Raw genomic sequence first — 16,516 nt, 5'->3', positions numbered from 1 at the left:
CCCGTGCTTTCCAGTGTGAATGGAAGGAAAGAGCAGCGGTGCTCAATTTAGACTCGATTTTTTTCTGGTACCTTGCAAAAAGGCTTCATTGTATTTTGATTAATCTATGCTTGGTCCACCTCGGATGTTTCCATGGAAACAGATTTTTTTTTTTCTTGATGGCAACTGTTAGGCTCAGGAAGGTTCCTCTCTAAACAAAACCACTCCAGCTCCTAAAGAACTACTTGTTGGAAATCTAATGTGCATAAACAAAACTCCCAAATTCCTCCTCAGTATTACGGTATTGTTGTCGTCAACGCTAATGAAGAAGTGTTTTCTTAATGGTATGGAATGGTGCCTTTTCACTCCACAAGGAAATAGAATAATGTTATTATTCTTTCTACTGCAAGAGAGTGCTTTTCTTGGACCAGGAAAAATTAGATTGCAAACCTTTCAAAATTAAATTTTAAGAGTTCCAGTGTGTGAATATCAGATAGTTCTAGGCATAAATCATTTGCCTAAATGGCTGTAAAAATTTAATTAAACTTGCCTTGTAGATTGGCAGCAATTTGAATGAATTATTCTTCTGCGTCATATTATTTTTTTCAAAGGAAGAAATAAGCTCTTCATACACACTGCTACTACATTTGAAATAGGTTTTAAAAGTCAACCAACAGGGGGAGCATTTGTATGCTGTTATTATTGTAACAAAGTGCTTGGAAACATGACCATATTTTTTTGTCTAAAATTATTAGAATTCTTGACCATTTTTAAAAATAGAAAAGGTTTTGGTTCGGAGTGTTTCAGTTTCTGAAAAATCAGATCTTGACTTTTGCTGACAGTACAAGAAGCTATTTTAAATTGGGTTCATTGTTTGGAAAAATTGAAGTTTTAAACAGCAGATCAAATATTATTTTGGGTGAAAAGCAATTTTTATTTAAAAATACGTGGAGGAAACCAATTCAAGCACCTCTAATTGAAACTTGACTTGTTTCTTTTATTGCAGTGACACCTATACCATATAAGATAGTGTAGAAATACAAAATGTAGATACGTCTATTAGAGTAATGCCCTGACACCAGTGCTTGTAAAAGTCAAGGCAGAGATGAGAGAAAAAGAGCTGTTGATTTATTCATCCTTCTTTTTGTTTCTTCTTTGTTCATCATGAGAAGGAATCTGCCAAATGGAAAAAGGAAGATCTCTTTGAGAGCAAAATAGAGTTTTCAAGCGTTCTCCACGCACGTACTGCGAATAGGAAGTATACATCGAGCTAGGGAAAAAAACAGGAACCTGTCAGTTCCTCTTTCCCATGTTCTATTAGAATCTGTTCATACAATAACAGCACCTTTTTTACCTAAGCGTTCCTCTTGAGCTTTTGGAGCACCGCTACCATCAGCTGCTCTAACAACAGCACGAGGTGTGAAGGGTCCATCTCTTTTCACAGTGGCTCTGCAGATAGCAGTGCTGCCCATTTGTAGGACACAAGAGGCTGTGCAACGCTTTAAGGTAGGTCAGGAAAGTGAAATAGTTGGGGGCAGTAGGACCTGGCTGCAATTACTTGAATGAATGAGAATTCCATACTGAATATTGCTCTTGGCTGGAAAATGTAACAGTGCCCAAAGCAGCCGTGCAGGCAGGATGTGGTAAGGATTTACCGTGCGTTTGTCTTTGGAGAACTGTGTTGCTCAAAGCCTTGGGTTTCTTTGAAACAAGATTTATTTCTCCTCTATATGTGGTGCTGGTTTGGTAAGTACTGGTTTTGGATCTCACAATCATGCAGTGGATTCTTGGAATTAGTCAGGACTTAGTTTTTTGTTGTTGATGGTGGTGGTGTTTTGTTTGTTGTTTTTTTTTTTTTCCCTTTGCAGAATCATTGGATGGCTTGGGTTGGAAAGGACATCACAGAGCATCTAGATCCAACCCCCCAGCCATGGGCAGCACTGCTAACATCAGGCACTACATCAGGCTGCCCAGGGCCCCATCCAACCTGGCCTTGAATGCCTTCAGGGATGGGACATCCACAGCTTCTCTGGGTAGCCTGTGCCAGTGCCTCACCATTCTCTCAGTGAAAAATTTTCTCCAGACATCTAACGTAAATCTCCTCCTCTAGTTTAAAACTGTCCTCCCCTTACGTGATAGTGAAAGTGTCCTATGACTATCTATCCATGATTTTTTCCTCAATATTTCTTTCCCTGCTGATTAAATTAGTATGTAACTGCTTGTTTTGTCATTTGTCCTACACCCTAGAATAAGCAACACCAAGACAAGAAAAAGACAAAACAATGTTAACGACATTAACATCTTAAAATTAAGTGGGAATTGTCCAGTCTGCAATGCCACCATGTGTGGCAGAGAGAGAACCCTATTTATTTACATATGCCAGCAATCTATTCAGGGCCTGCGAACACTGGGAGTGGGCAGCTGTGAGAAAAACAGAAATAAGTGACAGTAGACTTTGAAATGGAAATCACAGCAAAGCACCATATGTGTGACTAAGTAGTACTGCTGACGCCCTCGATTCAGTGCTCTGATGAGAGAATTTATTGGGTAACTTTGAATTCAACACAAAACACTGTGCCACACAGCAGAAATCTTTGGGGACTCTGCCCCTTTGACCTGTACAAAGCACATGGGACAACACCGTGCTTGTGGGAAAAATCTTAGTCTTAAATGCTGCTGCAAGACCAGGCAAGAGGGAAGTATTTGCCTTTCTCACTGAGTACCTCATTAATAAATGTACATTATTAAACACAGAGTAGTAACAGTGGACAAGGAGAAGGCTGAGGTATTCAACAAAATTTTTGCCTCAGTCTTCACTAGTGACTGCTCTACACACAGCCTTCAAGTAGATGGTTCAAGAAGGTGGGAACTGGAGGAGTGACGCACAGAGAGATCTGGACAGGCTTGAACAGTGAGCCCAGGAGAACCCATGAGGGTCGATGAATCCAAGTCTGCATCTGAATCGTAGCAATTTCCCCTATTAACCCATAAGCTGGGGGAGGTAAGGATAGAGCCTGGGCAGCCCTGCCAGAAAGGACCTGTGGGTGTCTTGCACCAGTTATTGCAGGCAGAGATTTGTGATATGTATATATATACACCTAGTGAGATTAAGACTTTAAAGGAGGCAAATGCTGCCCAACCAGCTTACTGCAGATCCTAGCTAGTAAGACTTGGGGAAGGAGAATAGAGAAGAAAGCGACAGAAGAAGGACAGGAAATAAAAGCAAGAGTTCATTATAGAAAGCAGAAATAGTCCTGCAGTGGATTCACAGCATTCCATGAGCCCGTAGTCTTCAGGTCTATGGTGAGAGTATACAGGAGTTCCTTTGTTTTAGGAGTCCTTTCTAATAGTCTTTTTCTTTTCCTTTTTTTTTTCTTTTTTTCTTTTTTTTTTTTTTTCATAGTTTGCTATGATAATGGCACATATGGCACTTCTCTACAGGCTTTTCTACTTTTGGGTAGCTAGACCCCTCTGAGCCCATCCCCCAAGAGTGATCCGGCTGCACAAAATCCATTCTTCCAGTTGCTTATCTGTAGGACATTCTTTGTTGCCCCTGGCAACCATGTGTAGGCAGAGGTGAGGCCCGTCCAACAGGGGCTGACTGCAAGCACTCAGGCAAGCTTTGAGACTAAAAGTATAATCTTTCACAGAGGGTAACAGAAGATGGTGACCTGAACATGAGCAGGCAATGTGCCCTCAGCCCAGAAAACCAGCCATGTTCTGGGCTGCATCAAAAGAAGTGTGGCCAGCAGGGCAAGGGAGGTGATCCTGTCTCTCTGCTCTGCACTGGTGAATAGGTTGCCCTGAGAGGTGGTGGATGCCCCATCCCTGGAGACACTCAAGATCTGGCTGGACAAGGCTTTGAGCACCCTGATCTAGCTGTTGGTGTCCCTGTTTACTGCAGGGGAGTTGGACTAGATGGACTTTAATGGCCCTTTCAACTCAAAGGATTCTATGGTTCTATGATTCTATGTCATCCCCTGGGAATGCAGCTTCCTACTCACTAAGTTAGGGAGCACCTACTTGTCAGGCTGGTGCACTGTGATATTTACTTTTGCTTCCTAACACTTCAAAACAAATGTGAGAACAGAATATATATTCCCTTCACAAGGCAGGATGATGGCTGCTTTATTGCAAAGTTTGGTTATTTATTTTCCTGCCGTGACACTGGTTGTGATCAGTGTTTTGCTTTGAGTTTTTTTCTCAGGCTCTTCAAAGGCCATGGAGTCAAAGTCTGCTCAATGGAGGAACTCCTGCCAAGCTGCAGATATGGCAGTAACACCACTGTGCCATTTGTACGTAGCCATGGACAAGACAGGGCTCATGTTATAGGGGACCTGGGGTGAATTTCCTAAAATTTTCAAATGAAGATGGCTCCATTTACACCTGAAAATACAAGCCTGGATGTTAAAAGTTATCCCTTATAGCCTCATCTGTCAAACTGCCTCACATTTATCAGGACAAAGTCTCGAAAATTCAGTGGTTCTGGCTCCACTACAGGTGCTGGCCTCTTTCCAGCATGATGGCTCCAGGCACCAGCTCCAAGGCATCTACAGCAGTCCCAGACACAGCTGCAGCCGTGTCCATTCTTGGGTTGCACCAGAGGAGGCTCACCATTTGTCAAAGTGACACATATCATGTGAGGGTTGCACTGAAGCCCACCAGATGAATGTGTTTGGAGGTGATGATGAGAAAGATGATGTAACGGAGCAACCCATGAGATCATACAATAATGGAATCATAGAGTGGCTTGAGTTGGAAGGGACTCCATGGATCATCATGTTCCAACCTCCCTGCCATAGGCAGGGCAACCAATCTCCAAACCTGGTACTAGATCAGGTTACCCAGGGCCCCATCCAACCTAGGATATCCAATTCTGTAGTCAGTTTAGACATCCAACTCCCACTGTTTGTTGAAGTTGTGTGCCCTACCATAGCTATTTAAAGGTCACGAATAAAGGTTAAACACAAGAGGCTCCTTGCTGGCATTGATGAATTGGAGTAATTGGCTGTCATGACACAGCAGCAGCAGTGCACAGGGAAATTGTCGGTGGGAAGGTGTCCTGTTTGCAGTTAAGCACAGCTTTTGGGGCCACAGATTTTGGAGGACTCTGTAACTGCTGCTTTCATCTTAATTGGCTTCTTATTTGGGATTGTCACCTTCCAGCTGGTAGTCTTTCAGACTCTAGAAGTCTGAGATGAAAAGCAGGGTACTGAGAATAGCTCCTGTGCAAGATTCCGCTCATGAATCAGATTCCTCTCACTTTGCCGTGGGTGACAAATGCTGATGCAATAACAGTAGTTCCCATGAAGAGCCATGGCTCAGAGAGCAAAATTATAGACACATGCACATAGTGATGTGGTTAATCATGAATGTGCGGAGCAAGTTTTGAAAATGTTGCATAATGTAATTACTAGCTTCTGTAATGCAAACTTCTTAAAGCAATTACTGTTGTATGAATGCATACATTAACCGTATGTCTATTAAATTTAATGCTCTCTTCAGAAAAAAAAAAAAAAATAGGTTGGTCACTAATTTGACCTAAGTTCACAGGGTGCTAACAGGTCACCAAATTAGTCAGATCTGTATTTGCTGAACATTAAAGCATAGTTATTTAGGGCCCATAATGGGGCTTGCTGGTTCTGACCAAAGGAAATAAGTTCCATGACTTTATGATGCAGGTGAAAAATCCTGTTCTGGCACATTCAGAAGTAGATAATGCTTTTGCATGCCTCCAAGTCAACAGTCCTGAGGAGTCATTGATTTTTCTCTGCATCTGTCTTTGAAAATTGGTTAGTTAAAAGTGCTGTGAGCTGAGTACTCCACATCACTTTGAATCATAAAATAACTAAGGTCAGAAGGGACCTCTAGAATCATCGTTTTTCAAAAGCTGTTGCTGTGCCAGGAAAAGGGAAATGGTTTAGAGACCTCTTGGTGTTAATGCTTGAAAATACTGTATGTAAAGAAATATTACATCCTTAAAAAATATGAAAACAGAAATTCTGTACAGAAGGTGCTGATTTTTCATTGAGTCACTGAACCATATCATCCCAGGTTTTCATAGGAGTTGTCCTATTCTATACTCAGAGTTTCCAAGAGGCCTTATGCATATGCCTGAGCATCATGGAAAACTAAAAATGTTCATAGGCCTCAACTCTTAGCATGTTTTCTTTAGCTGTCTTGCACCAGTTACTTCTGCAGAGTTTCTCATGCACTGCAAGCCATGATTGTGTGCTCTAAGCCTTCTGTAGTTTCAAGAACAACCTGCAGAAGTGCTAGTTGAGCCTGTGGACCCTAATGGGCCTTCACAACTGAATAACCTCACCTGGTACCTCCACCCCACCCCAGGACCCAGTTCAGCTCAGCCTGGGGCTATTTCCATCTGAACTCTGCTACTGGGTGGTGGTCTTTAGTATCTATGCCTAAATGGTTTCTGGTGTGGAAAGTTCTCATCCAGTTTTGCCTGGTTTGCTGTCAATAGAACCATTACTAGTTCTACCATGTTCAGACCTGTGGGTTTGTGTCCCACATTGAGGACCTACTTCATTACCTTTGTGCTCCGGCCCTGCACATGGTCCTCAGGTGGTAAGAAGCTGGTTCCCAATCCAATTCCTTGGAGGATGATGATCTGGTTGCTGTTACCTGCTATTTCTTGGTATGTAGGTCAGTAACTATTTTTATACTCCAAATTTGAGATTTTTTTTTAAGGCGCAGTTGACTGCTCTGACCTGTGGCTCATATTGTCCTTGTTCTCAATTCTGTTTATCATAACCTACGTATTTTTTCATATTTTGCATTTCAATGGTCATTGTGCATATTTTAGTGCTATACTATTTGGTAGCTCATACTTTACTGTGAAATCTAGTTGTTCCTGTTTTTTGCTTTTTTTGTGTGTGTGGCTTTCATTTGTTTGTTTCCCCAATAGAATGAGAATACTTGCATATGGCCATAGGAGTCAAATGTACTATTTTGTTTGTTTATTTGTAGCTTAATGTGTATTTACTGCTTCTTTTGTTTACAAAAACGGTTTCATCCATTGTGCCTAAAAAGACCTCCTTGAATATTAAATCACCCCTGAAAAATACTGTTTTAAAGTTTTAAATCACTTGAAAAACAGCTTATTTAATCTTTTTCAGGACTGGATTTTCATGATTCAAAAATGTATTCTATGTTTAATTTTAGTTTCGAAAACTTTTCTTAATCAGAAGTTTAACTCAAAATCCAGGTTTTATTTTTGCTTCTTTCTTTGATGAAAAATGTTACTAGGTGCCATTAATATGAGTCTTTGATCTGAAGACAGTCATAAACCACATGAAAGTTAATTGTCTTTCATTCCAAACATTCCTATTAACACTCAGAGGAAAAAAAGCTCCAAAAAAAACCAACCACTTTTTTTTGTTTGTTTCTTCAACTTAGCAGAAAACAGTAACAAATAAAAAAAAGAATTGCCATTAGCTTTTGGCTGGCCTGAGCTAAGCTGCATGGCCTACATAACTTGTTTGACTAAAGGCGGTGTACTCAGAACAAGTGCTTTGCAGGCTTAGGGTATGTCCACACAGTCTTCTGCAAACCTGGGCTTGTTCAGCCTTCTTTGTGAGCTATCCATGAGAGAGCCAGCTCTGGGGTGGAATCATTGTGGACTGTTGGATGTGGTGTACACTGGAGCTGCTAAATTCTGTCTTTGCTGAGTTCACATCTGGCCTTGAGCAACATGCTGGCATGGTACTGGTTTGGAATAGGCTCAAATCAGCCCCACAGGAACAGCAGCATGGCTGCTGATGTCTTTGAGGATGTGACTGAGGAACCTAAATGTTCTTTGTGCGTGGAGCACTGTTTCTGTGGGCATGCAAGACAAAGAGAAGTTTTCAGTGGGAAGAAAAATCAATTATCTCTGCAGAGATCTGGTGAAAGAGGCCTTGACAAAATCCACAAACCTGCCTCATAGTTGTCCCATCACTTCTGGGGCTGCTGCGTCAGAGGATTCTGAGCTGCATAGGATATGTGCGGTAGCTCTTGCATTGGGATTGTGATGGAGAGGGGTATGTGGTGTGTCTGTGGTTGTGGGGTGCTCTCATGGATGTTGAGGGATGAGCACACCCACAAGCTAGTGCAGGATGCAGCTTGCTTACACTCGGACTTGCAAGAGACTGTGCTATACTTGAAAATCACACGGAGACTTCAGCTAGAAACAATCAGACTGTGCAAACCATGATGCTTCAAGAGTGTATTATTTCCCTCACTTTTGTGGCTCATCACAGGTTTGGCAGGAGGAGGATGGAGGCTGTCTCCCAATCAGACTTCTGGTGTCTACTCCAAGGCCTAAGAAGCATAGGGCTGTTTGCAATGAAGGTCATTATAGTTTTGTTTAGCATTAATTGAACTTCATGGAACTGCTGAAATATTAAAAAAAGCACAGCAAAATCTTTCCACGTCTCTGATTCTTTCACCCGTTATCTAACGTCCTTGCTCATATACAGTTTTCTTTTCTTGTACAAAAGGTGATGCAATCATTACAGCTATTTGTTATAGCATTGATAATGGGGCTGATGCTCTTTCCCCTGTTGACCTAAGAACATACAGAAATCTTCCTGTGCTGAAGGCTGAGTGAATTCTTATGCTATTTGATGAAGGGGCCGGTAGTCAAATTCCCTGGGTAAGTCAGAAGGGAAATGAATTTAGTTTCATTCTAGGCCTATTTATTTCAATTACACTTGGACTGAATCACTTTTTGGGACACTTAAGAATATTTGTGTTCTATGAAATGGTGCTAGTTATAGGTTTATGGAAGTATAATACACTGGTTTGAGGCTTTCAGCAAGTTGCTTGCCTCTACATAGAGTATTCATAAGAAAATCTCTCTAATTCACTTTCTGAATCCTACCAGCAGCATGAAACCGCAGCCATTCAAAATGAAAAACATTAGTTGTGGGCTGCAGAATTCCTACTTTTTCCTGCAGTGTACACCACAATTAATTCTAACTATAATTTTTGTCCATCACTCTGAGTTATTGTCTGTTAATGATGTGTTTGTTTTTTGATTAAAAGAGTGAATGTCAACATGTGTTCCAGACACAATTTATCTTAGACTTTCTAATCACCATAGCAGTCACCATAATGTCTGGTCAAGTAAATCCCATCCTGAGCTTTCTTATCCTGAGGGAAAGCATTTTCAATTAACTTGTGCTTTTGAAATGTTGGAGCATATTAATGTGGCTTATCGTTCTTCCTTGTGTAAAATAGTTTCCAGCAGCCCTCAGATGACCAGTTCAGCATCTTTTCTTTGCTTATCCTAAAGCACACTGCTCTCTCCACTCCAATTTCTCTACTCTCTCTCTACTCCGGTTTCACTGTGATGATGTCATTGAACGTGAGGCTGAAGGCAGAGAAGTTGGGCACTTGGTGTAGTATGCAAGTTGCCCAAAACAAAGATTCTGCAACTTGGAAGCAGCTTTGGAATTCATATTTTTGTTTCTCTTTACTTTCCAAATTCAAATCTGCACTGGCATTGCAGGACTGATCCTCTGACAAATGTCATAATTATTACTGACACTTGAGCTTTCCGCAGCCAAAAAAAGTTCTGCTTGATATCTCCTGCTATCCAGCAATGTGTACATGATTAACGTTCTCTATTCTTACATATCTGGCCATTGTCTGGTTTGATGGCTTGTTTTTTTTTTTTTATTTTCCTTTTCTTCCTTCCCCCCCCCATTGTAAGCAGAGGACTACTGCTGTACTGAGGGAGATGCTTGATGGCCCTTCTGGGTTTCTTACTCAGCATTCTTACTCAAAAACACAGGGGTGATGTCCCTGCCCAGCATGGGACACAGCCAAGAGTAGTCAACAGATTCACAAGTGGGAACAGGAAATTGAGGAAAGGTGGTCTGTAGACATATCTAGAGCTAATTTAACTTAAAAATTCCTTGTACATTTGTTGCGGAGTTCAGCGCAGTCTGTAAACCTGCCAGGTGAGACAGGTCAGTGCACGTGATGTCAGAGACAGCATCCCCAGCTCTTGTGTTTATATTGCTTCCAGTGCCCAGGCTTGCTATGTTAAAAACAGTTGGACAGATCAAAATGAAATGTGGACAATTCCACCAAGATCTTGGATCTTGTAAAAATTCTTTTCCAGAAATCACTTTTGAAGTTAGCTTTTAGTTTGCCAGTTGCAGCGTTAGCTGTGCACTCCAGAGCACAGCTGCTTCAGGTGGTTGGTGGAATGAAGTGGCATATATTAAATTGTTATTAACCACGTTTGCCTGCAAGTCTGCTCAATCAGAGTATGGCTGTGAAGGGAGGTGACAAAGGCAAGTATACTTACAACATAGTATGTAGATACCAAGTTTCTACCAGATTTAGTCAGCATTTGATATTCACCCAGAACTCAAAAATTAATTGGTGTGCATTTAATAGACATCAACCCACTGAATAATTTATTCTTTTCTATTTCCTCTATATTGGAAACATCTCTGCAAAAGTGGGTTATGTCCCACACGCCTGGTTGTCAGTGTGGCAAGTCTGAAGGGATACAACTGTGCAACCCTCTGCTTGGAGGCTGCTTTGCATGGATTCAGAGGTTTCTGGTTTTCAGCAGTGGAGCAGGAATACCCCTAGTTGCCATTTTCAGGCAGCAGGCTCTTCTCTCCAATGCAGTTTTCCACTTCATGTGCTGGTGGATTGTTTATTCAGGGAGCATTAATTTCTAAATACGAATGTGAGAGGTCTTCACTCATCTATTTTTAGTATTTTGCTGTTTCATGAAGGTGTTGTGCAGGAAAGAATGTATGCATATTCCTATCCCATCTCCAGTTGCCACCTCCAGTTTTCTTTCCTCTCTACATCCTGTCCTGCCTCTGCAGTTGTTTGCACTGCAGCTCTTCACTCCTTCACTGCCATATTCAGTTTTTATTCTTCTGACAACCTAAACTTAATTTAACCTAACCTGGATTATATGCCCTTGGTAGGAGGTTAAAATTTATAAAATCTTAAAAATAAAGATCAGACGCTCTTTGACAAAAACTCAATAAATCAACTTGTCAGTTTTCTTCTCCCCTCTCAGCTCAGATAATTCAGCCTTCATTTACCATCTTCACCCAATAAAATACTGTGGAGGCTTGAGTTATCACAGTTGTTTTTCCCCTACAGGCCACACAGAGGGTCATGAGACTCTGAAGAACCCAAGTGATCTGGAGCACCATTCATATTTTACATCTCCAGTGGTGGTTCAAGAACAGATTTCTTCCCTGGGGCCATTCAAGGTTCTTTTCCCACACCTTTCCTCGCATTTTACAGCACCCTACTTTAGACAGACACTGGGGTCACAGCGATGATGGTTTATGCTTGCACAGCTACTTGAGAAGGAGTGCTGGAGTGCTTTCATGTTGTGGCCACATGTGACTTGTCTTTCTTCACCTCAGCATGCTAGGGCCCAGCCCATGAATTAGGAAGTCATCCCACCTCCTTACCACCACTTGTGTTGGCAGACAGACATTGCTGACATTGGCACCTATGTGCAATGCTTCTCCATGCAATGCTTACAGTTCCTTCAAAATGGATCCTTAATATTTTTTTTAAATTAGGAAAACCCCACATATATCTCTTTCAGCAAATGTATGATAATAGAATAATTACATTTTCTTGGTCTGTCCATCTGTTTTCTTCTTCTCAGTCTATGGTGAGGGTGAACATGCCTATTAAAGCATCTTTCTAAAGACATTATATTCTAGTCAGTGAGCCAAGGCAAGAAACTTCAGCAAATGGCACCACCTGAAGAGGTAAATTCTGTTTTAGTTTTCTGGAGATATCCAAGCCTGTGTACTCAGTTTGGGTTTCAGAACTCTTGCTGAGTACTGCCTTATGCGGTTTAATCAGTCACAATGCTGACATTTTCCAGTTGATATTTATACATATATTGCATTACACCTTTAATTTTGCTGTTTATTTATCATAAGAAGAACAATCAATTTAAATGAGAAGCGCTAACAGTATCGTACGTGTTGTTAGAATGGAACAGAAGCAACCCTCAACACTAGCTGCACTAGCAGCAAGCCTGGCCTTACAGTACAACAGAAGCTGAAGAAGTACTTTGCAACTATGCAATATAAAATAGTCTGTGTATATGAGGGAGTATACGTGCCAGCCAAAAAGCATAGCCCGCGTTACTGGAGTTTTATTATAAACAGGTGATAATTCCCTTTTTGCTCTTATAGTATGCTGCGCAGTATGCAGAGCAGTAGACGCGTATCTGAAGCAGTATCTTAATTCTCCTATTTCTCTTCTTGCAAGTCATTGCACAATCATCAACTTGCTTATCATTAATCTTTACTAGAGGTTTCTGTTTTACCACGAATGTGTAGGTAGAGGTCAGTAATTTGTTTTTACGTATTCACTGATCTGGCAGAAGTGGACACGGTTGTATTTTGTGATTTTTCTGGCCTGCTTTGATTGGAGATGATCAAACCATTTGCCAGTTCTCCAAGTTCCCTTTGCTTTCCTCTATCTTGTTGTCTCTAGTACATTTGGTTTACGTTTCAGGTTCAGCTATAAAATTCCTGCTTGGTACTTTGCAAAACCTTGTAATGGTTTTAAAAGATTTTACATGAAAATAATAGCTGAGTCACCTCTACCTGCTATGAAGGAGTATTTTGAACAGGCATTCGTTGCCCTTAGTTGCACTTCTATGGGATTCCAAGGTGGAATCTCAATTTCTGAAATATATGATAAGCTTCCTTGTTTGTTCAACTTGCTGATTTGTTGATGATTTAATTTCCTTTGCTGAATTTTTACAGTTTCTGATTATTCTTTACCTGCAGAAATTCTAGTAGAGTTGCAGACCAAAACCTTGAACCAATTGCAGTACTGTGCAAATCAATTCCAAAGCAACGTGCTACTTCAACATCAGTAAATCTTGTCTGGATTTATTTTCTAACTTTCTGAATACATTGCAAAATATATTATTGCTTAATCTATTGCTAGGGACTCCTGAATCACGTTGTCCAATAAGGAAGAAGTTGCAAGAGCTCTGTGTGCCCAAGTTCAGTTTTCTTACCTTGGTCTTTGGTTAACACAGCACAGAGGGTTTTGCCTGTAGTACTGTGAACTTTGTTACATAATATAGGCTTGACTTTGCAGTCATAAAGAGTTGTTTGTGAATAACGAAGGAAAAAAACATACTGATAAATTATGCACATGTATGTGGAAGTGCTGCTTTTGTCTATTTAAATGTTTAGTTATTGAACAATGAATGTTCGCTTTTTGTTATTCAGTGTTTGTGGCAAAAGTGCTGCACCTTAATCTTGCCCATATAATTAGCAAATGTAACTGAAAGGTTCAGTAGCAATTAAATAAGAAAAGAAATTCAGTACGGATTGCAAATAAAGACAGACTAGAAGCTTTGCATGAAGACTTTTTTTCTCCCTTCAGTTAGAAGGAACCTACTAGAAAATATTGCCATCACCTGAGAATGGGTCAGATTCCTGGTGGAGCCACGGTCTTCCAAGAACTGCATGGATGTGGCACTGAGGGACATGGTTAGCAGTCACGGTGGCAATGGGCTGACAGTTGGCCTGGATGATCCTAGGGATCTTTCCAGCCACAATGATTCTATGATTCTTTTTACTGTCAGAACCAAATGTTTTGCCGTCCACCTCTTTCCCTGCGGCGCTTTGTACTGTTCCATCTGTATGCTGCGTTTTTCACTCAGCCAATGTTTTATGAGTCCTTTGTTGTTTGTTTGTTTGTTTTTTTTTTTCAGGCACTTATTTTTCTTTCAACAAAAGATATTCTATTTCATAATGTAGTATCACTAGAACATCTTAGAAATTTCTCTCTTGCCTTTTGTCAGGGTCACTGCTGCCCTGTTCTTTTAAAGTAATGGCATACAAAGTGTTTTTCTTGGCATATGCTGCCAAGTTTCTGATGATATTGATCTGTGACATTTTCGCCCTTATTGAGATTTTGGCAAAGACCAATACTCTGCTGAGATTACATATCTGAACTTGTATATGGAGAGTATTCTTTAACTTGTGTCCTCAGGTGCCACTGGACTGGCACAGGGATTTTCTGGAGTTATGTGAGTTGTGCTTCTTCCATCATTGTTTGGAAAGGTGTTGATTTCTTCCTCCCTCTCCCTGTGGATTTGTAGCTATTGCTTATGCTTCAAGTTTTTAATTAGTTTGTACCATATTCTGAAGTAATTGACTTTGTTTACATCAGGGAAGTGCTAGCAGGTATGCAATCCAAAATGATGATGCAGCATTTGTTGTTGTTGTTGTTGTTGTTTCCATTTCAGTCACCGTCTGAGAAAAGTAGCTCTTCCAAATCATGCGATAAATCTCTCTGTCTTAATTTTTGTCACTCCAGAGGAAGTTATCATGTACTAATTGTCAAAATGTCTGAAGTGCTTTGTGAAGGACTTTTTCCTTGTCTTTTTTAACCTATTTTCTACTTTTTTTTTTTTTTTTTTTTTTTTTTTTTTTCCTCTCCTACCTACTGTTAAAAGATTTGAACAGACTGGGGCTTTCTGGGATATAAATTGCAGTATAAAATGACTGGAGTGGATGATAACTCAGAAAAGATTAATACAGCATAATTAATTGCTTTAATTTAACTTAACAATTGTTAGCAATATGTTTCTGTCCCTTTTTAAAGCCTGTCTGTTTATGGTTAGTGATTACTTTGATTATCTAGACTCTGAGTCAAAAAGCCCAAGAAAATACCTTCTTAACAGACTAGGTAAGACTTCAGTTGACATTCTCGGTTAGCTAAGTACCTCTGAAGATCTGTCACTTTGTTTAAACTATTTCCCACACTGTTCAGTTTCTGATGGCCCAAGACAGTAGTAAGAAATAGAGAATCACAAAAAGCTGCAAGAACACTCAAATTTGATGAAAAAGCATTTGATAGTGTAGGTTGCCACAGATGCTTATAAGACTTAGATCTGAAAGATGAGTATCTGCAATCTGCAGCAGTCCTGCAGGGAAAATGGACTTTTCTTAAGTAACAAATTAGAAATGCTTGTTACACTGATTACCACAGTCCTTGCCTTTGCAACATCTACCTACATATAAAAGTGGATTCTACAATTATTTCCTCTATGAAAGTACACTGGATATGTGGAGTATTTTGATGAAGATATTTACCTTTCTACTTATAAGGGACAATGCAGCATATTTCATACTGCAAGATACAAAGGTGGTAAGACAATTATTCTCCATTCATCCAGCTGCACTGACATTCATTCTGTAATCCTGGTAGGACGGATGTTCATGATGGAGACTGAAATAAATCTGGTGCTAGGCATAAAGGAAGAGATGTTAGCTGAGATAGTGGTTAACTTATTTCTCCCTTTCTTTCAATGTCATTTTGCTTCCTTGTGTTTTCTCCTACAGAATGTGATTCTGAAGATAAGGTAGCTCTTGCTCTTTGGACCCCTAAATCATAATTATTGTGTTACTTTCTAACATCTGTCTGTACGGTGGAGTAACTTCACTACTGCTTTTGTTTTCCACTGCAAATCGTGGTCAAAGCATCTTCCTTTGGAGACCATCAATAGGGGGCTTCCTGTCATACAGAGACATGTCTTGGCAAAGCCGAGAAATGGATATCTTAATTATTGCTCAGTTTTTTATTTCATTTGTTTATTTGTTTATTTATTTATTTAACATAAATGTCACTGAGGAAAGCTGCCAACAAAGAAAGGAAAAGCAATAAGAAACAATGTCTTTCCACAAGACCATAAGCCGCTCTGTGACCATAAAGAGGTCAACTAAAACTACTATGGTCTTGACTCTGGCTGCTCTTGAGGGTAATTGATGTTGTCTTTATTAGCTCATGTGAGAAACATGTGTTTTAGTTCAGATGTTGAGGAGACTTTTAACATCTGTTCTCCCAAGCTAGTGAAAAGGTGATGGTAAGATTGTGTAGAGAGGCAAGTCTCGTCATTAGCATTCAGCATTCTACATACAAAGATACCCAACTAAAAGGGCTAAAATTAGCCAGTGGCTGTATCCAAAGTTCTTGAAGAGCAGGTCATGATGCTCACGTACAAAACAGTGAATGCTGGTAAGAAAGATCAAGGGGGAAGTTTCGTAGATACTAAGGCAAGTGTCACTGTCAACAGAACCTTGTACTTTAATCCAGTAATTCTTGTCTGTAGACGGAATAAGTCATGCATGGGCTTAAATTTAAACATGTGCTGAAGTATATTGTTAACACTATCTTCAGTATTGTGGGTTTTTCTCTTTCCTCTTAGCTTGGAGCAGATACAGAGAAAGATAGAAAAAACCTATTGATAGTCCTTAAAGGAACCAGGGTCAATAGAGAGAAAGGAAGGTTTTGTTGATGTGGACTGGTCAGGTCACAACCTCTCTTGCTGCCCTGATTTTGATTTTGTTGTTGTTTTTTCTAGACTTGCATTTCATGTAATTGGGATGGGTGTTCCGGGGAGAAAGCATTAATAAAGATAAGGTAAAAACAGCGAAACATTTTGAAGAGATCTCACTTGATCAGATGTTCTTTTTCTGAAAAATGCCCAATTGAG

Source organism: Centrocercus urophasianus, unplaced genomic scaffold, assembly GCF_019232065.1.
Source record: "Centrocercus urophasianus isolate 14NV4802_14NV808 unplaced genomic scaffold, USGS_Curo_1.0 seq_73, whole genome shotgun sequence".
Lineage (NCBI taxonomy): Eukaryota > Metazoa > Chordata > Aves > Galliformes > Phasianidae > Centrocercus > Centrocercus urophasianus.
Note: the sequence above shows the minus strand (reverse complement) of the source record.